This window comes from Palaemon carinicauda, chromosome 40 (genome assembly GCF_036898095.1).
Source record: "Palaemon carinicauda isolate YSFRI2023 chromosome 40, ASM3689809v2, whole genome shotgun sequence".
NCBI classification, from domain to species: Eukaryota; Metazoa; Arthropoda; class Malacostraca; order Decapoda; family Palaemonidae; genus Palaemon; species Palaemon carinicauda.
Genome location: NC_090764.1, coordinates 34718340 through 34745563, shown reverse-complemented (window position 1 = coordinate 34745563; position 27224 = coordinate 34718340). Strand labels below are relative to the sequence as shown.

General features: G+C 40.0%; 1 long non-coding RNA gene across 1 annotated transcript in view; it reads left to right on the top strand.

The window, feature by feature from the left end:
• The first annotated feature begins 1252 nt into the window (after positions 1-1252).
• Positions 1253-27224, top strand: part of LOC137631623 (uncharacterized) — a 63539-nt gene continuing 37567 nt past the window's right edge. Inside the window, exons 1-3 of the long non-coding RNA XR_011041934.1 lie at positions 1253-1326; positions 21331-22203; positions 23380-24279. This is a non-coding gene — a long non-coding RNA (uncharacterized lncRNA). The remainder of the gene's footprint in view (positions 1327-21330; positions 22204-23379; positions 24280-27224) is intronic.

The window sequence follows — 27224 nt, the reverse complement described above, 5'->3', positions numbered from 1 at the left end:
TTAAAATCACATTCAGAATAAACCACTAAGGCTGATATCAATTGTCACTTAATGTAACTTCTATTAAAGTCTATTTACAATTAAATCATGAAAAAAAATACTTTAATGAAATTAATCTATGTCAATGTATTTCGTTGGGACAGGGTTATCTAAGAATATGTTAGTCATAGGGGGCCACAGACTCACACCCCAAGGATGGTGAATAGGTAAGGATACGGCTCCTAGCTTAGGTTAGGTAGGGAACCTGAGGGTAGGTGGTGTTCTTGTGAAGGCTCTTCATTCTGTGTCAACGATCTACTAAGACTCCACATACGTTAAGGAAAATAAAACCAATATTTCTAACGACATCAAGTAATGAAATTTACTAAAATATTCGGTATAGAATGTATTGCCTGTATGTTAGATAAAATAGTTTCCATTGAATAAAGTTTTCTTTGTTAAGGCACGTTAAGTTTTCTTTAAATACTGTAAACAGAGAGTGGCTGCGTTCATAAAGCAAATTATGATAAAGACTAATTCAAGGTGGTACTAGAAAATATTCCGAAATTCTAGAGATGTTTTTTTGAAGATTTTTGTGAAAGGAAATAAACATCTTTAAATAGCCATAACTTTTTTTTTTTTGCTGATGAAAAGATTATATATACGAACGCGTCACCTTTTGGGGAATTTGTCTACAAATCGGGAAATTTAACGATTTTGGGGACAAAACTGAAATATGTGATTAATTAATCCATCGACGAATAATTCCGGGATATTTATTATCAGTACATTAAAATCCTCATCGTTCCCCATAGTTTAACAATTTTCTATGGGTTATAGATAGAAATTGAAAAATTAATTTGAAATCAATATGAGTTGATCAGCAAATCGAAAATCTACCATTCAAATATTTCGTTACTATGAATGACATACGTTATTGTATAGTGCTACATTTTGCTTGTATATAACGCCAAGTATAGTTATAATTTAATTAATGTCTTTCAGATCACATTGAAATAATAACACGTGTAGACTAAGCTTATCCTTTTGCTATTTCCTTGTGTTTGGTCTTTCACAAATAAAATTACTGAAGGTAGATGCATTGTATAATATGATTATTCAACATATAACAGTATTATCTAGCATTTACTTCCAATTCGTTTTTTTTTTCTTTTAGAATGAGCTACTTCTGATTTTGGGGAAATTTTAGTGCTTGTCTGGGGATATTTTTCCCACGCTGGAAACAATTGACAATCATTGACAGTCGCAGAGACGCAGACATGGTTGAAGGTTGACCGTTGACTTGTTAAATATCTAGTGCTCCATTGACTATGAGAAAACCAAAAGGTAAAAACACAATTATTACTTACGTTCTAGCGTATGGTTTATCATTTTTAACGCTGGGAATTTAGATAATAGGCAATTTTAGTACAAAGATCTTTTAACGGATTTTGACGTAGGAAAAATTCTATTTTTCGGTGAGATAGCCATTTCGTCCAGATGGAAGTTCCCTTCGGCTGCTTCATACTGTATAATATTTCTGCGCGTGGTATTTCAAGAGAATGACCGTCAGATATCACGGGGTTTTAACCCCCGGAACGTTTACGAGAAAAAACTTGACATTTTGCGAAAATAATTTTCGGTGACAGGTTATCACTTATGATTGTCCAACAGACGGCTACAGTAGCTTTAGGCGTCATTACTTAACCAAACTATGTTGTTCAGTGTGGTTTGATTTACAAGTAGGAATGGTTTGATCACCTGTAATCGCATATGTTACTATAAGAATAAACTCAGATGTTGCCAATGCCTAACCGAAGGTTAGATTTCTTCCCACCTAAAGTCCTCAGCTATGTTTTATTTAGATTTGAAGTAGTTTTCAATAGCATGTTCCGATTTGATCTGGGAGGATAATTGATCAGATATTTTTTTCCAAATAAATAAATTTTCAACCTTTTAACGGTGATGAAATAAAGTGAAAGACTACTGAATTTGAACATGTTTTTCCACGCAAAGGTGTAAGAACCAAGAAAGGATAAATTTTTGTTGAAAAAAAAAATTATACGGCTTTAAAGAACGGGAATATTGTGTATTTATCGATGTTTTGAACGTATTTCGTAATAATTTCCGGTGGAAATCCATAGTATTGGGTTATGGTTGGTTGGCTCCCTAATCATTTTATGAAACAACCTTAGCATTTGTTCGCCAGGACTTCTGAAAACATGGCTTTCCATCCCATTTTCTATGGAGTCGTTAGTAAGTGTTTATCGTTTTACTACCTCCTAACTTAATTGATTTAATGATTTTTTGGTTTTATTCCCTGCCATATGCTCGCTTCTCCCATGAATAAACATAATCTCTATGTTCTCGAAAGCTGAACATGTTTCACTACGCGCGTTAGCCACGTGGATTAGTATTTCGGATTACCTTGGGTTATTATTACCCAGCTATTCATGGTCATGGATTTAAGCTGATGTATTAGCAATGTTTTATTGAAATATGCTAATTACTTTAAAATCGTTTTGGGAAAATTGTTACTGTAAAATAAAATGTGAAAGGGTATCCTGAATGGAAGGTAATAGCTGTAGGATAGTTAATGTAGCATATCGTTTGACCATACAACAAAACAGTAGCTGACCAAGAATGCAGCCATTGACAATTCTACATGCACAGCGTATATATAACAAAATTCGTTAGTTATCATCATCTACGTATATCAACACAAATGACCTCGGTTAGGTTTCGCCAGTTCTCTCTATCATGAGATTTTAAATAAATACTTCTTCATTCATCATCATCTACTTCACGTTTCATAGTCCTCAGCCATGTAGGCCTGGGCCTTCCATCTCTTCTAGTGCCTTGCGGGGCCCAGTAGAAAGTTTGGAGAACTAATCTCTCTTTGCGAGTCCAAAGAGCATGCCCAAACAATTTCCATCTACCCCTCACCATGATCTCATCCACCTGAGACACTCGGGAAATCTCAGTTTAATTTCTTGTCTGTCCTGCCATTTAACTACCAATTTTCTTCTGAGGGCTTTGTTATCAAAACTTCAAAATCTGTTGGATATTGTTTCATTGTCATACCTCGGACTCGTGGCCATACAGTACACAAAATAAATCCCTTTTTCATAACTGATACGCACACCGTGTGAATACACGGACATGATTCATTTTATACGAATACATAAAATTGCTTGCAAATATACACAAATTTTGGTTTCAGATATATTTTCGTGGCCTCACTAGCCTAAACGGTACCCCTAGTAAACAAAGCATTCGTACAGATTTTTTTTTTCTGTTAAAAATTAGATTTTCAGATTCCTTTCTAAGAAAATTGCCTAGTATGACACTCCCATTTCTAAGCCACGCCTTACCGCCCATTTCCACCCCCCCCCCCCTTTCTCTCTCTCTCTCTCTCTCTCTCTCTCTCTCTCTCTCTCTCTCTCTCTCTCTCTCTCTTTGAAGTAACCAATCATCTAATCCTTTGATGCACTCATGCATATTTAGATTATGAATTTAATAAATGGATATAAATGTATTTGGGTATTTAGATTTAGCTCATGTTATACCAGCTCAGGGACTTTTCCTAAAGAGTCTGGCGGAAGCCTAGTTAAGGCTCTGGAACTATACCAATCAAGAATATATTAAATTCAGTTGACAATAAAGCCGGAAATTGCCATCAGGAAAACATTTATTTTTTTGCTGGGAATATATTTTCATAAAAATAATTATTGATAAGATTAATTTTGTAATAAATTTACACTTAAGTTTTTCGCGAAGTAACCGTGGAAGAGGCTAGTTGACTCATTAGCCATGCCATAACTTGAAGCTGGGTGTGTTGTAACGGTGGTTCAGTCTTAAGGCAAACTTCGCTGTAAAGGTGACTGACTGTCTGTAGTTTTGCTCGAATTTTAAAGGAACCATAACGGTTTGTCAGTGACTGGATTTCTGAAATAATTCAATGTTATCTGAACAGGAGATAGTCTTCCTTAGTGATCGACATTTCCAAATCGTTTGATTTAAAGGTAATAGTTATATCAGTGTTGCAGGAAGGTAGTTTCGCGTTCAAATTTCCACCGATAATGTCCTTTCGCTATTTAGATACTTGTGAGTTTGTGGACTTTAGGAATTTCTAAGAATTGACGAAAACTCGATACATAGGTTAACTAAATTAACCTTTTTCAATAGCAGGACTTTGGTAATTTCGTGGCAGTAAGGCAATCTTTCAAAACATTTCCTATCCACGATAATCAACAAAAATTGTGAATTTTCTGAAGAATAGTTATGAATGACCACAGCTTGTGTTTGTGTCAATAGCATAAGCAATGTAAGCTGAGTGTGTTTTAACCCAGAGAGAGAGAGAGAGAGAGATTGGAGATTTTATAGCAATCGTAATGTCAATTTAACGTGACGTGGAAGTTTGGCAGGGTGCATTGATTTTCCATTCATTTTCTCATTAATCGATAAAAGTTATAAATTTAGATCACTGATTTTTTTTTAACGAATTTTATCGAATGTCGATTTATTACTCACCTGGTCATAGAAAACAGGATTTTAGTAATTAATTAATAATAGATTCGAGTTATAATACTACCATCAAATGTTTGAGTTTAATCACGTCTTAAGTATCTTAAAGATGTAGAATATAATAGGCATATATTTGGAGAGCAAGTTTTCAATAATTGACCAAGCTTTTACTTTTTTTTTCCTAGTAATAAGGTTTCTGAGTAGGATTTTAAGGAAGAACACTTCGCTGAAGCTGGTGTCAGGAAGCACGAGCTTAAAATATGCTCGGACGAATTTTACTATTTCTAGCTCTTTAGCGTTGGCTGTCACTCAGTTTCTCTGGTTGGGTTGAGAACGTAATCATTTTGAGGCCATGGTGAGTTTTTAAAATATTCTTACCACAGGTGATATATAATTATAAGACATATAACAGTGCTTTTCGCATTTACTTCAAATTCAACTGTGCTGAATAGGCTACTTGGAGAATTTACTGCTGACTTTGGAGGAATTTTAGTGCTTGTCCAAGGATTTCTTTGGCCGCAGTAAAGATTTAGTAGTCTTAAACATGGACGGTCTTGTCATTTAAGTGCTTCTATAGAAAGCGAAGACAAAATAAAGTTTTCGGTTTCTTTATGTTCTCTTGAGTTTTTATTATTTTTAACACGGATTTTGAATAAGCAGCGAATTTATCACACGTGTCTTATTGTTTGCGAGGAATTGTAAAATATTGCATTTGCGAAAATCGGATTTAGTGCGTCACAGGTTCCGAATGTGGAAGGTTATGTTCCCACAGTAGCTGTAAGTATCTTTACTAAAAAAGTAGTTTTTCAGTGAGGGTTAAGCTCCAAATAGGAACACCATAGTCTCCTTTAGTTTTTACTCCGTCAACAAAGTTGGGAGGAGGTTATATTTTTGGCCATGTTTGTCAGTGTGTGTGAACAACTTTCTGGCCCCAATTTAAATCGTAGAGTAGTTGAAACTTTCAGGGAATAGTTATGATGAGACGTAGAAGAGATTAAATTTTGAAAGTCAGGTCAAAGGTTAAGGTCAACTAAGGTCGACCGATTAGCTAAGGCAAGCTGGTTTCTAGAAATATTAAAGCGCCCTCAGAGTTGGTTTTCTTTTTAGGGCTATTTTTCCTGGTTCTTTCACGCATGGAAACATTGTGGCCTACAGGACCTAGAATGGGTATTCCACATTTGTTGTTAAAGTTAATCGCACTTGTTATTATGAGAAGAAATTAAGATGTTGCCATTGCCGTAATTGTGTAATCCAATCCACAGTAGATATATATTTTTTATGTACTTTGGAACACTTGTGATGAAAGTAATAGGCCGTATTGTCGTTAAGCCTGTTATTTTCTTTATTCAGAATTGAAGTACTGGTTTTTAATTGAGTGTACCGATGTCGTCTGGTATGTAAAAATGTTTCAAATGCTCAAGGAAAGGAAGGTAACATGTGTCGGGTAGTTATTGAATCATATCGTATGCACACAAAACAATTCATTGGTTTGACAGATCGCAGTATAATCTACGCCTCTCTCTCTCTCTCTCTCTCTCTCTCTCTCTCTCTCTCTCTCTCTCTCTCTCTCTCTCTCTCTCTCTCAACTTGCTGTGGGTTTCGTAGATAGTGCAAGCAGGTTTTTGGGCAATAATTCTGTAATGAACACTGTTACAGTGTGGTAATTTATAACAGTATCATGAAACTAAAATTACAAATGATACACTTCTCCCCCGTACCAAAGATAGAACTGGATTACCCAGAAATAGATACGAACAAAACAGTATAAAAAGCTGTGCCTTCTCTCTCCCTCCACCTTTTTCCCTCCCCTTACTTTTTTCCCGCCCTCCTTTCTTCCCGCCCTCCTTTCTTCCCGCCCTCCTTTCTTCACTCACCTGCCCATTACAATTAGTTTCATGGCACCTATAAATTACCACACTGGATGTAATACACAAGCAAATTCTCGTACTGAAATAAGTGTTCGATAAAGTTATTGCCCAAAAACCTGCATGCACTCTTAAACCCACCGGAGTTATGCATAAGGGAATAAATTCCAAGGAAATGAGAGAGCGATACAGCGACTATTAACATAGAATTTAGCTTTTTATAAAACTTATGTTTGAAGAGGGTCACACTCTTAGGTGCTATTATTATTGATGGTTTTTAATGGTCATCAAATTTCTTGGAATGATTTGCTGTTCATAATGCTCTTTCTGAAGTATTGCCTCGAGATTTTAATATTCTCAAACTTTGTGACGATAGTTGTAACTTTATCTAGATGTCAAGAATAGCAAAAATGTGGCAGCTTTCAAGAAAAACCTGAAGACTTATCTTTTTAGAAAGTGTTATAATAGTGACCTGAAAACTATTAAGCCTGAATACAAATGCTAGCGAAATAACTGATAATGATAGAGCATAATATTAACTGGAAAGAAATTATTTTCACACACCAAGGCCCGCCTGAACAGACCATTAGTGTCTGATGGAGGGCGAGAAATAAACGCGTAAAATTCATTAAAAAATTCAATTGGTTTTTAGATAAAGTTGTGGGCAAGAATTTTTACAATCGCCAATTTAATGTCTTAACTGTTAACTAGAGTATGTAACACATTCTACATTTTTCAAATTTATTTTACCTAATTTAGAGAGAGAGAGAGAGAGAGAGAGAGAGAGAGAGAGAGAGAGAGAGAGAGAGAGAGAGAGAGAGAGAGAGAGTACTCATGCCCCCTTGGAAATTAAAGGACTTTGTTGACCCCCCTCTCAACCAAACATTTAATCCTTTGAAAAACCCACAATATTTAGACCATTAATTTATTTATATAGATTATATAATGGGGGAATAAGAGGCCTAGTAAAGGCCCCTCAGACAATGTATACCGACTAGTTTCAAGTCACGTTTATGAATGTCAGTTGAAATGGGAATGGTTTAAAAAGACAGTGCACATTTGATTTCTTTAACTGGAAATATCTATTGGAAAAATCCAATATTGGTACGATTCATATTGTAATAGTGTTATTCAGTTTTCACTGTAACAGTGGACAAAGACCGTTAACAGTATACCGGCCTAGTTACCTCAATTGCTATGACGTAACTGTGACTGGAAGTCGGTCCTCGGGGCGTGGTTTTTTTTTTTGTTTTCGACGAGTCGGGTAAAGGTAGTTGTCCGAAGTTTTGCTCGAACTTTGAAGTAACGCGTCCCCTTTGTCAGTGGCTGTAAAGAATTCAGTCATATTATCTGGAGTATCTTCCATGGTGATCCACGTTTTAAGTCTCTTGATATAAAGGTAATAGTTAATTCGGTGTTGCAGATATTCGTCTTGAAAAGTTGAAAATCTACAACGGAAGGTAGTTTCATGTGCAAATTTCCGCTAGCACTGTCCTTTTACTGAAACAGTACCGGTTGCGATTAATCCTTATCCTTACTACGTTAGTTCTATTATGCTTAATGGACATCGGATTCTCTTGCTTGATAAGATTTCGAATCTAAAATATAAAATGAAATTCTCTACGTGTGCTCCAATTATATGCTATGTTAACCTTAAGACGACTTGTGTAGTTACCTGTCAATAGTATATGGTAGGCTTTAGAATATTAGTTTATCCGCAATAATTAACAAATAAAATATTTTAATTTTAGGAAAGATACAAATGACCGGTGCATGTGTTGAGAGAATAGCTGAACAGCGTAAGATGGGAGTTTTAGTGGAGATTTTATAACAATCCTAATGTGACGTTACGAGCAGTACAGTATTTGTAAATATATTTGTATGTCAGTACTATCCTGAGTGTGGTCGCATCGGTTCACGTGTAAGAAATCTAAAATATGTCACACATTTTAGATTTCTTACTCGTGAAAATGTTTTCGAAAATACCTTAATGATGCGACTTTTGTAATAAACCTAACGTTCTGTGCGTTTTCCCTAGTCCTGTTGTAATCAGGGATCTCCCCCACCCACCAATCTTACCCCTCTTATTCCAAAGGCATTGCTAGACAATCATCATCACTTTGTGACGTAATAACGACGTAACTCTTAAGGGTGGTGCGATTGTTTGAAGGAAATTGAGGCTTTAATGCAACCGGGTAATTTTAGTATGTCGGTGGTAGTGTCCAAGGTTGAGTGAGGTTCCTGCCCAAGAAAGTTACAGGTCTGAAAAATGGCGTTCCTTGAAAATTCTCATATTCTATTTGTAATGAAGCAGATATGTTTTATGCCTCTGTAAAGTCTCTTTATAGGAACTTTAAATATCTATCGTTGGTGGTAAGGTGTTGAATGTTAGCTACCACTTCGTAAATTATTTTAACCCATGATTACAGTGGCATTTATGTACCTACACCAGTTTAAGCGATGAAATGGTCCTTACTTATTTTATGTACCAGCAACATATATAGTAATGACTTTTCTGCATAGGGAACATCACCCTTAGGCATTAAAATTTATGATAAACTAATTTTCTTCAATATTTCTGTAATACATTTTAACAAGGCCATACCATGGGTAAGTAACTAACACAATTTTCATGAATTTCAATAAGGGTTTGTGATCTTTTCGGTTTCACTGGCGCGAAAACTATAAAACCAAAATACACTTTGATAATGCGGTTTTTATGCTCTTTCCGAAAATGATTTTTTTTTCGAGAAATGAAAAATTAAAAAGTTATGGCCAATTAAAGATGGTTATTTCTTATCCATTTGTTAAGGAACTTAATTTTCTTTTTTTTCCTTCGGTAAACACTTGAGATTTGTAAAACGATACAGAACCTAACAAACCCACCTAACCTAACCTAGTAGTTCCCAGGTCACAGCCCCTAGCCGGGACCCCATTCCCAGGTCACAAGCCCCCAGACCCCCCTTCCTAGGTCGCAAGCCCCCGGCCCCCCTTCCCAGGTCGCAAGCCCCCGGACCCCCCTTCCCAGGTCGCAAGCCCCCGGACCCCCTTCCCAGGTCGCAAGCCCCCGGGCCCCCCTTCCCAGGGCGCAAGCCCCCGGGCCCCCCTTCCCAGGGCGCAAGCCCCCGGGCCCCCCTTCCCAGGTCACAAGCCCCCGGACCCCCCTTCCCAGGTCGCAAGCCCCCGGGCCCCCCTTCCCAGGTCGCAAGCCCCCGGGCCCCCCTTCCCAGGTCGCAAGCCCCCGGACCCCCCTTCCCAGGTCGCAAGCCCCCGGACCCCCCTTCCCAGGTCGCAAGCCCCCGGGCCCCCCTTCCCAGGGCGCAAGCCCCCGGGCCCCCCTTCCCAGGTCACAAGCCCCCGGACCCCCCTTCCCAGGTCGCAAGCCCCCGGGCCCCCCTTCCCAGGTCGCAAGCCCCGGGCCCCCCTTCCCAGGTCGCAAGCCCCCGGGCCCCCCTTCCCAGGTCGCAAGCCCCCGGACCCCCCTTCCCAGGTCGCAAGCCCCCGGACCCCCCTTCCCAGGTCGCAAGCCCCCGGGCCCCCCTTCCCAGGTCGCAAGCCCCGGGCCCCCCTTCCCAGGTCGCAAGCCCCCAGACCCCCCTTCCCAGGTCGCAAGCCCCCGGACCCCCCTTCCCAGGTCGCAAGCCCCCGGGCCCCCCTTCCCAGGGCGCAAGCCCCCGGGCCCCCCTTCCCAGGGCGCAAGCCCCGGGCCCCCCTTCCCAGGTCACAAGCCCCCGGAACCCCCTTCCCAGGTCGCAAGCCCCCGGACCCCCCTTCCCAGGTCACAAGCCCCCGGACCCCCCTTCCCAGGTCACAAGCCCCCGGACCCCCCTTCCCAGGTCACAACCACTAGCCGGAGAACCCTTACCAGGTCCCAAACTAAAAGTAAATCGTAAATAATCCTTACATTATGATGAAGACTTATTCATGGTAGTAGTACTAGAAAATATTTCAATATTTTTTCTTTTTTTTTTTTTTTGGAAGATTTTTGTGAAAGGAAATAAACACCTTTAAATAGCCATAACTTTTTTTTTTTATGTGGTTTTTAAAAATTTTTTTTCTTAAATACATGGGAAATAAACACCTTTAAATAGTTATAACTTTTTTATTTTCATTTCTTGAAAAAATTATTAGATGTTTATTCAAGACCATAAAAAGCTGCATTAGAAAATAGTATTTTGGTTTCATAATTTTCGCGGTAGTCAAACCGAAAAGGCCCGGGTTTGTTGGTAATAACCGTTTAATATCTAAGTTGGTAGGAATTTTAATACCATTTTTGGGCTCAAGCCATGTAGTCCAGATGGAAGTTTCCTTTAGGAGCCTCCTAAGGGTATATATGACTACATACAGTGGATATTCCCAGAGAATTTAAACTAAAGGTTTCCAGAATTCTAACTTCTGGCGCGAGTACCCTTAAGGTTGTCCTTTAGGATATCGTATAGTAACGGGACGTATTCTTGACACGCCACATAGTTATCTGCACCCCACATAGCGTTTACGCTTCGAGGGGAGGACTAGTGGCAAGATATAGGAGGAGCCGTTACAAAGTTCTCCTCCTCCGTTACTGTTATGGGCACTCGGATGACATCATATTTGTTGCCATCCTAATGACGTCATCCCCGCCCGCCAACTCCATTCCTTTCGTAGTAGCGTCTTTGACCAGGTGTTGTTTTCCCAGTTTCTCGCTATTTACGCAGCCATGTCACAATCTTCAGCCTCTTCTGTCTCTGGAAAGTTGAGCATTCACTTCTTATACTGTATAAATTAGCTCTGGCTGTAGAGTAACGTTTTTCTCTCGAAATAAACAGTGTTTTGTGGCGGAGCTATTGCCTAACCGGAGGCGTTGCCGACGCTTTCATTCGCATCACATGCTTTATTTAGTTAGCCGGAACGACTGTCCCGGTTCTTAACTAATTATCAGTATTAGTTATTTAGTCTTCATTGCTAGGAATTAGTTATATTATGCCGTTAGTATTCTTTAGTTTCGGCGAATGTAGGTAGCCGTTCTTCCGATGCTAGGCATGCTAGCCTAGGCGCTTTAGTTTACTTTCATGCATGATATAATATGTGTTCCTAGTGTTATCCTAATTAAATTAAGATATTAGGCAATTATACATATAAGATTCGATGATTGCACATGGGTTTTTCCTCCTTCTAGAGAGTATACAAGGGGTTTTGATGAATCAGGTAGTAGATTCCCCTGCTCCTAGCCTGGTAGCCTAGGGGCTTTAGTATACTTAAGCACATCCCCGGTTACCTTTATGTATAAGGTAATCTCTCCTCCTTCTGAGGTAGCCTAGGCTGCATCCTAGCCCTCCTTGCCCTGAATTGTGATTCTGGTAAGGTTAGGCTAGGGTTTTCTTCCCCGTCCCAAAGCCATTGTGCATGAGCTTTGCGTTCGGGTCAGAACCTCAGAGTAACTGTCGTGTGCCTCCAGCTACCCCAATAGGAGAATGAACTCTCCTGTTGAACAACAGTGGATGGCATAGGGGGCTTGCCCCCCCCCCCCCAAGACCACACCTGGAGGGGTTATGAGACCCCTCCTCCCTGTGGCCTAGCGACTTGTCCTGCGCTTGCATACTCTGGGCTGGGAGATAAGCTTCTGCCTAGCCTAGGTTAGGCAAGCTTAGGGATTCTCTTTCTTTATAGTTTCAGACGGCCTGATGATGCCGGTCCCTTACTGTACTAACCCACCCTAGGCTGGAGAATGAACTCTCCTTATACCTGGGGTGATGCTGGTGCTCAAACAGTCCCCCCTTACTAGAGTGCTGGGGAAGGCTTACGCCAACCCCTTACACTCCTTACACAGGACCCTTTCCCTCCCCCTCTGTCCTTTGGTGATGGCCTAGCCATCACACCCCTGTCTGCTGTCCTACAACTCATCGAGTGCCGGTGTGTTGTAGGGTCGGCCTGGTCTTTCGCCTGCTGGGCTGAGCCGTTCATCTTCCCCTGCACAGTGCTGCTCTGGGATAGCCTGGCGGCAGGTCTAGCTGCCGGCGGGAGACCTTCTTGCTATTTTAGTGTGTTTTTCGGTCCTCCCTTGGACCGGTACCCGCAGCCCTACCCGACTGATACCGGCAGAGCTGCGGCTGGATGGAAGCCTGATCATGGTATGTTCTTCCTTCCATTTGAACCCTCCTTCCCAAGGAAGGGGGGGTTAGGGTGGCGAAGCTGCCGCCTCCCCTCTCCTTCCCTCACTGCTTTCTCTCTCCGGACTAGTGCTGCCCCATTGTCACACTGTCTCTGCCGGCAGTGTAGCCTAGGTCACCACCCAGTCACATAGCATGATGACAGGGTAGGTGTACCTTCAGCCGGTTGCCCAGTCTCCGGCGTGTCGGCGGCCTGCTGGCAATGCATGGGGTTTTCTCCTTTACCCTGCCACATAGAATGATGGCTGGGGCGGGTTGCCCTCCGCCGGCTCCACATATATTTATAGTATTTTGTCAGTGGACCGTCCTCTTGCACTAGCCCTGCCGGCAGTGTCCGTTGTATGGCTGTATACAGTAGCCAGTACATCTGTGGTATAGCTGCTCTGTCACCCAGGGATCTCTGTGGTACTGGGATCCGCAGGTATGCACCACGTGCAAGGACCTGCTCAACGAGGCGTTCGAGGCTTCCAGTCTGCGGAGTCAAGGGACATTGCCTGGGAGAAACTGCACAAGTGGGTGCGTGGTTTCCAAAAGATCGCCACAGGGCCTTACCTTCCCAACGAGCGGATGAGGGCTATGCTCTTCCCTAAGGTGTCTGCGGATGCCGTAATCCCTTGACCTGAGATCCCATGCGTCCAGGCGACGGTCAATCCCGACATATCGTACGCTCTACAAGACATCCATCTAGATGACGACAGGATGTCAGAGGTGTCAGACACCACCGAGAGGACCCTTATAGCCGAGGGTCACGAAGAGGAGCCTACGGCGGCTCCCGAATCCGAGGAAGAGGACATTGCAACGCCCTCTGTGTCATTGGTTGTTATCTCAGAACTAATCCCCTCTACATCATCCACTCCTATACCCACGAAACTGGACGACTCCATGGATTCTTTTCAAGCCCTGATGGCGATCCTCGAGGAGAGGTTCAGGAAGAGGGACGAGGATTTCAAGAAGGAAATCCTTCGCTTGGCGGCACAACGCGGCCCTCAGAAGAGGCTTAATATCAAGGATCTTCCTACTTGCTCTGTGACCAACCCGTGGAAGCATGCCGAGTATGTGCCCATCACCAGTGGTAGGATTGTGATCTCGGACCTAGATTCGAGTCGTACCCGGACTGCTTCGTACGACTCAAGTCAGAACCCGTTTCCAAGGAGGAAACAGAGCCGAAGGAGGTCATCGTGTTTGACCACGCGAAGGCTCAATCCCAGCTAGCAGGCTGCCTGAAGGACAAGGGCTACACCAACTCATAAGGTGCCAGCCCTTAGCAAGAAACACCCGTCCTTTCTTGCTCCCAATACTATGGTCTTCCCCTTCGCGGAGAAGTCCCTACTGGCAGTGCTAAAGGCGGTGGAGGCGGGGAAACCTTGCCCTACATTGGAGGAATGTAGGCCCCTCTCCCTCGCCTTACCCCGACGACAAGAACTGGAAGGACATCCAGTTAACTTTCTCCGTTGGAAAGTTGGAGGCCGACATCGCTGGACGTCAGTTCAGCGAAAACATCCCCAAACTGTCCGAGTATCTCCTTCGTCGGGAACAAGATACGAAAGAGAGGCTGGCTGCCTCTCTCTCCCTCCAGGTGATCATGGAGACAATGGCTGGGGAACCGAGGACCCCAGGTGTGTTCATGGTCCTAGCCAAGACCCATTTGGCAACCCTGACGAAGGACTTCTATAGCTTCGTCAGAGCACGGAGGGCCTGCAGGGAGTTCGTTTTTGCATCGGCCACGATTAAACATGAACCGAGGAAGCTGATTGCCTCCAACATTTGGGGAAAGGATCTCTTCCCCAATGACTTGGTCAAGGAGATCGCCGACAAGGCCGCCACGGAGAATAGGAACCGTCTCCAAAAGTGGGGCATGTCGTCGAAGAGGAAGTCTTCTCCGGTTGAAGGCCCCCAACCGAAGAAGAAGTCCAAGAGACCAAGACTGCAGCCTCGACAGGCAAAACATCAGCTTCCCGCAGCCGCAGCCCCAACGGAGCTTCCAACTGGTACCCCAGCTGGTGGTGACTCAGTCACCAGCCTTCACGCCTGCCTACGAGAGGCAGACTACTACCTTTCGTGCCAGAGGTAGAGGCTCCAGGAGAGACTCCTCTAGACGTCCCTCCAGAGGGAGAGGAGGCAAGGGAGCAAGCAGTCGAGGAGGCAAGCCCTCGGGAAACCAGAAGCAATGAGATGCTTCCGGTGGGAGGAAGACTCCATCTCTTCAGGGATCGTTGGACCTTCGTTCCCTGGGCTCACAGCATCGTCTAGAACTGACTAGGCTGGAGCTGGAGGACATCACCACCAGCTTTCCCCCAATTCTTCCAACACTCAACCCCCGTCCTGGAAGAATACGTCCAAGAACTCTTGAACAAACAGGTGATCAAGAGGGCAAAGTCCATCAGGTTCCAAGGAAGACTGTTGTGTGTTCCCAGGAAAGACTCCGACAAACTCGGTCATTCTCAACAAGTTCGAGAACAAGAAGTTCAAGATACTGACCCTTCAGCACATACGAGCCCTATTGCCCGGAAAGGCATACACAGTCTCGATAGGCATGGCGGACGCCTACTGGCGCATTCCAATGAATCGCCGGACCTCCTCCTACCTAGGATTCGGGCTTCAAAGAAGACTAAGTTTTCAGAGCCATGCCCTTCGGGCTAAACATAGCCCCAAGGGTCTTCACGAAGCTTGCAGAGACAATCGTTCAACAGCTACACTTACAAGGCGTCCAGGTGATGGCTTATCTGGACAATTGGCTGATGTGGGCAGCATCAGAAAAGGAATGCCTGCAAGCTTCTGAGGTGATCCAATTCCTGGAACATCTAGGTTTCAAGATAAACACCAAAAAGTCTCGACTATCTCCAGCTCAGAAGCTCCAATGGCTAGGCATACATTGGAACCTCCAGTCACACTGTCTTTCCATTCCGCTAAAGAAGAGGAAGGAAATAGCGAGGTTGGTCAAGAGAGTTCTCAAATCCAAGCGGATTTCAAGACGACAACAGGAACAGGTGGTCGGCTCCCTCCAGTTCGCTTCAGTGACAGACCCAGTGCTAAGAGCACAGCTAAAAGATGCATTGGGAGTCTGGAGAAGATACGCATCAAACGCTCGAAGAGATCTCAAAAGACCACTACCGTGTCTGCTACAATCACTCCTCAAGCCATGGTCGGAGACCAAGAAGTTAAGGAGATCGGTACCTCTGCAACTACCTCCACCCTCGGTCGTCATCCATACGGATGCATCGCTAGAAGGATGGGGGGTCACTCCCATCAACGTCAAGTTCAAGGAACATGGTCCCCTCTGTTCAAGACGTTTCACATCAACATCTTGGAGGCCATGGCAGTCTTTCTCACATTGAAGAGGCTGTCCCCACGTCCCTGTCTTTCTCACATTGAAGAGGCTGTCCCCACGTCCCTCAGTCCACATACGACTGACTCTGGACAGCGACGTAGTGGTCCGATGTCTGAATTGTCAGGGCTCAAGATTGCCCCAACTCAACCAAGTGTTGTTGCCCATCTTCCGTCTGGCGGAGATGAAAAGATGGCACCTCCGCAGTTCACCTTCAAGGATTCCGCAACGTGACAGCGGATGCTCTATCCAGAATAGCTCCGATAGAGTCAGGAGGGTCCCTAGACGCAGACTCAATCTCCTTCATCTCTCACCAAGTCCCGGAATCGCAGATCGACCTCTTCGCAACGAGCGACAAGAAACTTCCTCGCTACGTGGCCCCATACGAGGACCCTCGAGCGGAAGCGGTGGACGCCACTTCCCTGGACTGGAACAGATGGACCAAGATTTACCTGTTCCCTCCACCCAACCTTCTGCTAAAGGTCCTCACCAAGCTGAGATCCTTAAAAGGAATAGCGGCCCTAGTGGCTCCCAAGTGGCCCCGGAGCAACTGGTTCTCATTGATCCTGGAGTTACAACCAAAGCTAATTCCCCTGTCGAACCCAGTTCTGTCCCAACAAGTTCAGAAGTCGGCTGTCTTCGCTTCATTACAGAAAACCCGAGACCTTCATCTCGTGATTTTCTCTCCCTAGCCGTCAAGAAGAGGTTTGGGATCTTGAAAGAAAGCTTAGACGAATTGGAGGAATATAAAACAAAATCTACCAGAAGGCAATAAGAGTCATCTTGGAAGAGATGGGTGGCCTTTGTTAAGGCGAGAAATCCTACAGAAATATCGATGGATTTCTGCTTGTCCTTTTTCATTCACCTTCATGGACAAGGCTTAGCGGCTAACACGATTTCCATGTGTAAATCGGCCCTGACAAGACCCTTACTATACGCCTTCCAAATAGACTTGTCCAGCGAAATCTTCAACAAATTGCCGTAGGCATGTGTTAGACTCAGACCTGCAGCCCCTCCGAGACCTATCTCCTGGTCTTTCGACAAGGTGTTACATTTTGCCTCGGGTTTGAACAATGAGACTTGCCCTCTGAAAGATTTGACTCAAAAAGTGATTTTCTTGTTTGCTCTAGCCTCGGGGGTTAGAGTTAGTGAAATTGTGACATTATCAAGAGAAGGCGGCCAGATTCAGTTCGCAGAAACAGGCGAACTCGCCCTCTTTCCTAACCCAACGTTTCTCGCCAAGAACGAGCTACCCACTAAGAGATGGGGTCCCTGGAGAATCTGCCCTCTGAAGGAAGATAAATCCCTGTGTCCAGTGGAGAGTCTAAAGGTCTATCTATGAAGAACTTCAGACTTCGGTGGAGGACAGCCCTTTAAAGGAGAAACATCGGGTTCCGATTTGTCACTTAAACAACCAGGGGTGAAGATCACCTACTTTATTCGCAGAGCGGATCCTGACAGTACACCCACAGGTCACGATCCTAGGAAAGTCGCCTCTTCCTTGAATTTCTTCCAATCAATGGATTTCGAGAGTCTTCGCTCGTTTACTGGATAGAAGTCATCCAGTGTGTTCTTTAAAACAATATGCGAAGCAGGTGCAAGAAGTGAAACACTTTGTGGTAGCTGCAGGTAGTGTGCTAAAACCTGCAGCTTAGTGCTGCGAGGAACAGTGAGTTATGTGGGACTCTAACTCTAAGGGTGACTGTGTTGACACTAGTGCGCAACATAGTGTAATTTGTGTTACCATGGTGACACTACGGACTGTTCTAATATACTGATGTGATGTTACATAGACTAAACACTTGTGCCACGTGTTTACAACATGAAGTGTATTTAAAGACATTCTCAGAAAAACATTACTATTCCTATGAAATCGATGTGTAGGTGGCAAGTTTTCCTTTTTAGGTACCACGATCATTTCTGTCCGTCCCAAGTCCACAGTATGTAATTTATTTGCATCTTTATTACAGCATTACATTATATTTTATGTACGCTAATTCTCATTTATTGTTAATAAATAGATTTATTGTTTTCGTGCATCTTATTTTGCCCTAACATTATAATAAAATCTGTTTGTGAGTATTATTATTATACCCTCTACTCTGCATGATGTACTTGAACAATAGAATTCTATCGTTCCTACGCTTAAACAAACCCATCTAGCTTGGTGTAACTTGTTCCGACACGTGATACTTACTCTATCCATTACCTTGCTCTGGGACCGGCAGGTCCTTCCTGATGCTGGATGGGTTCCATCTACCATGCAACTTCAAGACTTTCCAGAGTCCAATGGAACTCTTCCCTGCAGGGGGTCAGGAAGCAGTCAACATAGTACATGCTCAGCTGAAATGACATGTACTGGTAATGTCATAGGTCTCTTAGGTCATAAGACCAAAGGAATATTGTCTAGAAGTCGAAGGCACTACTGAGGGGGAAAATCCACAATACATTAATGCTCTGGTACACTTCCATCAGGATGATGGACCCGCCCTTTGTTCTCTATAAGGCCTTGGCAGGCCTCCTCCCGATCTTACTGTATCATGGGGGCTGGTCTTAACGCTAAAAGGAATGGAGTTGGCGGGCGGGGATGACGTCAGCAAGATGGCGACGAATATGACTTCATCCGAGTGCCCATAACAGTAACGGAGGAGGAGAACTTTGTAACGGCTCCTCCTATATCTTTCCACTTGTCCCCCCCCCCTCAAAGCGTAAACGCTATGTGGGGTGCAGATAGCTATGTGGCGTGTCAAGAATACGTCCCCTGTTATTATGCGATATCCTAAAGGACAACCTTAAGGGTACTCGCGCCAGAAGTTAGAATTCTGGAAACATTTAGTTTAAATTCTCTGGGAATACCCACTGTAGTCATACATACCCCTAGGAAGCTACTAAAGGAACCTTCCATCGGGACGACATGGCTATCTCACCCAAAAATGGATTTTTCGCTTTGCACAAAATCCGTTTAGTATTTCGAAAAAGGCGATATCGACTATTGTCTACTTGAAACGTATTCCATAATTCAGATATAAGCTACATCACCATTCCTTGTTCAGGTACAGACAAAGACCGAATTACCGTGGTCATTAGTATAAATTTTCCTACTGGAAATAAGTCTTATTAGACTTAGAACGTTTACGTGTGTTACTTAACAATGTGTAAATAGGTTTTTTGAGTGCTACTAAAGGTTCTTAAAATACACGTTAATCGTGTTGAATGTGTTTCAAGAGGCTCTGATGGTCAGCCAAGGAATATTCAAATGTTATAAAAAGCCATGAAAATCAGTATAGAACGATAAATTAAGAACTACTCATAATTATAGCATGTGAGTAACGAAGAGAGTTCAAAATAACACTTATCAGTGTAGCTTTGTTTCAGAATTGTCATTGCACTATTTCTTGGTGGACTTGCGAAAAACTCCTGATTTAATATTTTTCCTATATTTAATGTAATATATATATATATATATATATATATATATATATATATATATATATATATATATATATATATATATATATATATATATATATATATATATATATATGTATGTATGTATGTGTGTGTATATATATATATATATATATATATATATATATATATATATATATATATATATATACATATACACATATATATATATATACACATATATATATATATATATATATATATATATATATATATATATATATATATATATATATATACACATATATATATATACACATATATATATATATATATATATATACATATATATATATATACATATATACATATATATATATATATATATATATATATATATATATATATATATATATATAGATATATATACACACATATATACTTATATATATATATATATATATATATATATATATATATATATATATATATATATATATATATATATATACTGTGTGTGTATATATATATATGTATTATTTATAATCACAAGAAGTTCGTTAGATAGATCATATAGCAATATTATTACGGTCGTTAAGCTACCAATAAGTAAATCGTGGTTGTTAAATTCACGTTGAAGGTAAAAAATTGTTGGGAAATGAACTCCAATACATTTCAAGTCATACTGGAATGAATTGTTTAGAGATTGTAAATGAAAAATATTTCTCTTTATTCTAGCACATTTATTGGAAACAGAAGCCAGGTCATTAAATTTATAAGGATGTTGGGTGGTTGGTGAATTACAGGTACGGAATTTCGTGATCGCAAATAAATAAAAAATCAAAGTGACATTGAATTTTGTTTGATACCGTGGGGTTTTTTTATGCTGTTTGGTGCATTTGTCATGTATTTAAATTGAACATTGCGAATTTAGTTGAACCTTAAATCATTAGAACAAGATATTGTGAATAAAAAAAAAAAATTATGTGGAAAGTTAGAGGGGATTTTTAGTTAGGTAAATATAATCTGAAATGTCATTCTTAATTATGTTCTTTTTATCTGAAAATTTGATGTAATTTGTCATATCTTGTGTGAAATTATTCAGTTATTTCCTTGTTCTCTTTATTGATTGGAGGGTATCAGTTGCAGGTAAAAACCTGTCTTGAATTTATCAGCTGATTAGTCTCATGTTAGTAATTGCAATAGTTGAAGAAATATGCTGATAAGAATGTTTCGTGAGTTTATTCCATATGGCACTTCTGGGTTTGGACTAATCTGCGCCGGGGTACAACTTAGTATCTTAGATGAAGCCATAAATTTCAAAAGCTACTGTTACATGCTTCATTACAGTTGGAATTAACACTGCTTGATTTTGTTACTCTGTATGTAAAACATGCCTAATAGATTGCTTTGAGGAAAAAGAGGTTAATTTTGCCAACTCGAAACTCCTGCCTGGCGATCTACTGAACATGGGTTGGAGACCCGCTCAAGCTACATACAGGGTAGTTTCTTGTGTCAGCATCCTCACTATCCTTGTGAACTAAGGATGTGGGTTTTGGGTGAACCTATTGGTCTACCTGCTGAGTCATTAGCAACCATTGCCTGGCCCAGCCTTGTCCTAGCATTTGTGAGGACGGGGCTAGCTGGTCATATGTATATATGGTCAATCTCTAGGGAATTGTCCTGTTAAGATAGTGCTACTGTCCCTTGTCAATGCCACTCCTAAGTTAACTTTAAACCTGCAAATCCTTTTTTAAGCAAATTGTGGTCAATTTTGAAGTGGTGCAAATAATCAGTACGGAGTTTGATTTGTATTGTTTAACACATTTTTAGTCAACTGCAATACTCATTACTGAAATTTATTCAAAAGTAATTACTATTTAATTACATATTAGTAAATTTAAGCTTTGGAATTAAAACATAAAAGGAATTTAAAACTTGGATATTTTAACCAATCCATGGCTACATAATTATATGAAGTACTGTATATGGTAAAATCTCTTTGCCATTAATATTGTATGAATATATCTATCGAATCATAATCCAATAAGGAATTAATATAAGGCAATTTTCTTTTCAGACATGGCCCCATTACAAAACGTAAGGTCATTTCGGTTTGTCATTTCTGTACATCCATGAAGTCGCCTCAATACAATTCAAGTTATCACAGAAATTAAGTTGGTTGTAAAGTCCTTTAGAAAATTCTATTTTGAAAGTTAAATTCATTGCGCGAGTTTTTTTTTCTCTTAGAATGCTAAATTCAGATAGTATATTTTAGCTGTTTAACCTCTATCTTTAGAAATCAACATTATTACGATTGCTCTTTCTAAAGTATTGTTTTGAACAAAAGGTTAAGTGATTTTTATCGTTTAATCCATCACCCAACTTGCCCAATGGTAGCCTACTAGAGCGAATTTTGTTTGTTTTTATATACATCAGCTTTATTAATAGTGTTACTGCGTACTTTTATACTAAGTTGGTGTTCGAAATCAATACAACTAATTGAAACTTTAAAATTTTAAAAACCCGAAGGAAGGATAAAAGACTATCAATGCATTTTAAATCCAGACATTGACAAGGATTTTAATCAAATTAGAATTATAATGAAATTACTAATGAAGTTGTACTGTTTGTAAAGGATATATATAAATTATATTAACTTTTTGTTTTAAGAAAGCTTATATGCAAAAGGTATAAATGTACGTTAATATAATTAAAATGCGACTGATGAAAAGGTTATTTATATTGAAGATATCAACGTTATTTTTAAATTGTGTTTTTCAAAGTAGACCTGCAGGATGGCTTTAAATAATAATAATAATGATAAAATCTTGGGTTGTATCGAGTTGATTATACAGTACTGTATTTGGATGTATCAAAATGACTTAAAATTGTAAACAATGATCTGACCTGACTAAGACTTCAAAACCAATATGGATAAACTGGTATTGAGGTAAGTTTATGAATTCTACACTTTTAGTTTATATCACAGAAAAAAAGAAAATCTTTACTTCGTTCACTTTTAACATCAAGTAAAGGTCGATGCATTTGTAAATGCATTTGTTTAGGTGTGGACATACAGTACTTATGTCGGAAGCTTTCTAGAACGGTCATGCAAAAAAAAAAAGAAAAAAAAAATGGGAATATGTTAAGTATATGCAGGGATAAAAGACCAATTTATGTGATGTGAATAGACTTTTGCAAGATTTTGTTTATACTAATGAAATTAAAATTATTCCTCGTTTATTGCTGTTGAATAACTTGCCCGTATGGGTAATTGTGTTGTCTAAATTGTCGAAAAGAAATAATCACATTTACTGAGCACACACAAATTTATCCAGTTCCAAGAAAATAAAACTTTTGCAGGTGTGGATACTACTTTCAGAAAAATGTCATATCTGATTGTGATATACTCAATTCAATTATTTCCTCATTTTCCGTATTGATAAGTTTTCAATTGAAGGTAATTACCAAGTCTTGATTTTATCAGATGATTAGTTATGTTAAGTTCTGCAATAGTTAAGTAAATATGTTTATTGCAAGTACTGTATTCGTGAGTTTAGTCCATATGTGTCTGTTCTGGGTTTGGAATATTTTGTGCCGAGGTGAAACTGGGGTGAAGCTATAAATTTCTGAAGCAGCTGCATATGTGCTTCATTACATTATTCAGCTGAAATTAACACTGCTAGATTTGTTACACTGGATATAAAAAAAGTCTTCTAGATTGCTTTATGGGGAAAATCATGGGTTGCTTATGCTGGCAATTCTATTTATTTTAATAAATTAGGTCAGATTTTGAACTGTTTCATAGACTCAATATGGACTTTAATATTTGTATAGTTTTTTCTTAACTGCAATAATCATTACTACCAATTCTTATTCTTTGCCTTCAAAGAAGATAGTTAAAGAATTTCCTGTTTAATAACAGTAATAAATTTGAGGTTTGGAATTAAAGCTTAAAACTAATTAAAAACTAGAATATTATCTACCATATAAAAGTTAATTTTGACTAATTCAGCTACAGAACTACAGGAATTATATAGTGAAATTTCTTCACCATTGAAGATGTACAAATGTGTATTAAATCTTTATCCAATAAGGAATTAATATAAGTTAACTTTCTTTTCAGAGAAGGCACCATTACAAAATCAACTGTCATTTCAGTTAGTCATTTCTGTACATCCATGAAGTCGCCTCAATACAATTCAAGTTGTCTGAGAATTGAGAAGTTCCCTCGAGAAAATTCGATTTAAAAAAAAAAAAAATTAAACGCTTGTGGCTTTTTTTTCTTTCAAGTGCTAAATTCAGATAGTATAATTAAGCCATTTAACTTAGACTTTTAACAGATCAATACTGATACAAGTGATTCTTTGTAAAATAATTTTGAAAGAAAGGTGTGATTTTTTTATTTTATCGTTCAATCCTTCACACAGCTTACCTCATAATAACGTACTAGAGCAAAATTTTCATTCATGTTTTTTTATATAGATTAGTTATATTAATCTTGTTATTGCGTAAATTCTGTAGTAAACAGATATTCAAAACTATGCAACTAATTAAAATGACAATTTTAAAATCGAGTAAAGGATAAAAGATTACCAATGAATTTTAATCCACTCATTGGTAAGGAATTTGATTAAATTAAAATTGTGAAATCTTTAATTAAGTTGAGCTGTTTCTAAAGAAGATATATGAATTATGTTAATTTTGTAGTATTTTAAGAAGCTTGTATGCAATGGGAACTAATATCTTGTCAATACAGTATATCACAAATGCGACTGATGAAAAGGTTGTGGATATTTGAAGAATTCAGTTTTTCTTTTTAAATTGTTTGCATTAATTTGTTATACAAAGTTGACTTGCAGGAGGGCTTTTATAATAATAATAGTAATAGAAATAATAAAATCTTGGGTTGTATCGAGATGACTATACAGTACTGTATTTGGATGTATCGAAATGGCTTTAATTTGTAAACAACAATCTGACCTGAGTTAGACTTGAACACCAACATGGATAAAATGGTATAGAGGTAAGTTTATAAGTTCTGCACTTTTAATTTATTCTTCTTAAAAACAATTAATTTTCACTTTCCCCTCACTTCTATGTCAAGTAAAGGTAGATTCACTTGTAAAATGCGTGTGTAAAAGACAAAATGTGGTTGTGTTAAGATTATGCAGTGATAAAAGGGATTTTGACGAAGGAAAAATTTTTATTTCTGTGGAGAGACATGTGACGTCTGGTGAAAAGTCCTTCTTTCTACCTTTTCTGATATAAATCTTCCAAATATACCAGAGAAAAATAAAAGCATGGAATGCAGAGGTTACTACCCTCGCGCGAGCACCTCGTGAGTGTCGTGTATACATCAGGGGCGTGTGAAGTCCACTATTCACAGGCTGTCTTCCAATTAGATAACTCCTTCATCAAAGGGAAGGGCCGTAACAATGACCCCAGAAACCACACTTGTACCACGCCACCGCCATCTACACGAACAGCCTCCAGGTCATCCTTCTGCAAGAACATATGGCTTGGCAAGGAAAGGGTGGGTCCGTACAAAAATAACCGGGAAGGGTTTGACCGGGCGTCACAGGTCTCTCCCCAGAAATAGATTTTTCCTTCGTGAAAATCCCTTTTCTGGGTCGACCTGTGACGGCCGGTGAAAATATACCAGAGAATGCCTTCTAAGCCCAATAAAGTAATAACATAATGAGGAGAATACAATCACCATGTACGACAATAATATAATATAATAATGTAAGAAACGTCCAATTACCAACTAGCCAAATGACATAGGGAATGTAAGGCTAAATAACTGAGACGACAAGGAATCAACTGAGTGTCAAATCGCAAAAGGCATCAAACCTTACATGTCTAAGCATATCTAAACATTAAAGGAACGGTAACTACAATAACAGTTAAACCATAGGAATTAAACATGGCAAATATCATAGGGCTAACGAACTACCCAGGAGAGTGGTGACGTGGTGTGAGTGGCGGGTAGGAGGGAGAAGAGAAGAGTTGGAAGTAAGGAAGAAGTAGAGATTAATGGGGAGGGAAAAGGCTCCCCGCTGCCATCGTCGGGTATTTAAGGGCCTGTAAGATCTTTAGATAGTGGCGTTTGACAACCATAGGGGATTTCCAACCCGTATTTTTAAATATTAAACTTAGCCGGTGAATATATAATAGCTGACGTCTCCGACGGCTCGACAGATTCCAAAAACTCGCGAGCGATCGCCGTGAAGGTTGCGGGTGTGACCACCAGCGCCGACTATCGGCCAGATACCGCATATACTTGTCAATTTCTCCAGTTCTTCTCTGTTGGTCTTGTCGACAAGTTGGTTCCACTCGCTTTATGACCGAGTTTTCTACCGAATTGGTGAAGTACTTGGTTTTGGTTTTATTGCTTTCGCCGTGTTGGATTATTCAATACTATCTTCAAAAGAAATGCTTTTGAAAGGAGAGGAAAAGTGTTTTGCCCTTGCTTTTTTTTTTGTCTCTGGTTTTTCCATAGAGTAAAGATGGCCGACCCTTCCCTCAGTGTACGGAAGTGTGTTTAAGGCTTTTAGTAATTATTTTATCACGTTATAAATTATTGTTGATATTTATAGATTTTCCTCTATATATTTTATATCTCACCCGCCTTTATTAGGCCTCTTCGATTAGCTTTCCATTTACAGTATACTAAACATCAAGATAAATTTTATGTTTTGTTTATATGCGGCCTTTACCTATTCCTCCCCTAGTCCGAGATGTAGGCGGTCCTAACTTGGAAAACGAAGTTAAACAACGTTGAGCCCATTCAACTTTTATTTTTGTTAAGTTTAAATCAATTGCTCTGTAAGAGTTATGAAATGAATATTTTTTAGAAAATATTTTAAGAAATATATTCTTTGAATAGTCTTCGTGCTGTTTTTTTCAAAGATGAACTAACGTTTGGTTTATTTATGCTACGCATTTTGCGCTCTATCGTTACGATAGAGAAAGGGAGAATCACGGTTTCACTTTGCAGAAAGAGTAAATCGATTTTGACGTTTTGTTCATTCTTCTTTCAAACTGAAGTGTTTTAGATACTAATTTAAAGGAACTTGTTAATTTTCAATTTCTTAGTCCTTTCAGTTTTTTCCTTAGGTCAAATAACCTGTTTATTGACGAAGGGTGAGTGGGCAATTCTCTTGTGTGTGACAAGAGAGAGAAAGAGAGACGGAGAGAGAGAGAAAGAGAGAACGATCCGATCTTTATTCTCGTCCCAAGTCTCTGTACAAGGAGTTTGGGAGCGAGTAACGTTGTTCTCGATTCAGTTTTTTACTCTCGTCCCAAGTCTCTGTACGGGGAGAGAGGATAAAACGTTTTTAGTTTTTATTCTCGTCCCAAGGCACTGTACGGTGAGAGATTGAAAACGTAGTCTTTAGTGAACTAGTGTTTAGTCTCCTCCCCAGTCACTGATCCTTTTTAACTTTATATATTTCCGTTTTATTCGATATATATGTATATGTTTATTGATTTTTGCATGTTTCATTTTGTACTAATGTGCTTACATTATACGACTCATTTCGCAATTATAACCTTTTGATGTAAGGGAGAATTGCGTGCTTCAGGTAGATATCAGTTTTATTCATGCCTAATGTGAAATTATTGGAAAATACGATATCAGTGAAGTAAGTGCAAAAAACATGTTCTGTGTTGCGGAGGGTTCGTTTGTTCGTGCTTGTCGCTCCCCTAGTCCGAGACCTCTTTAAGGCTCCCCTGCACCAGGGAGAAGTAATGTCGTAGGACTTAAAGGGACGAGAGGCTTTAACCAACGTGCAGACGTTCCCTCTTTGGTATCGGACGTTTCTCGTCAAGATCGCCCTTACCATAAGACGGGTGAGACTGTGTTCTCCTCGTCATCCGAAGACTTTTCGCAAAAGAAACCTTGGCGCAAGGTTTCTAGACCCTTTAAGCGAAAGTCAGTCCCTTCAGGACAGGTCCAGCGTCCTG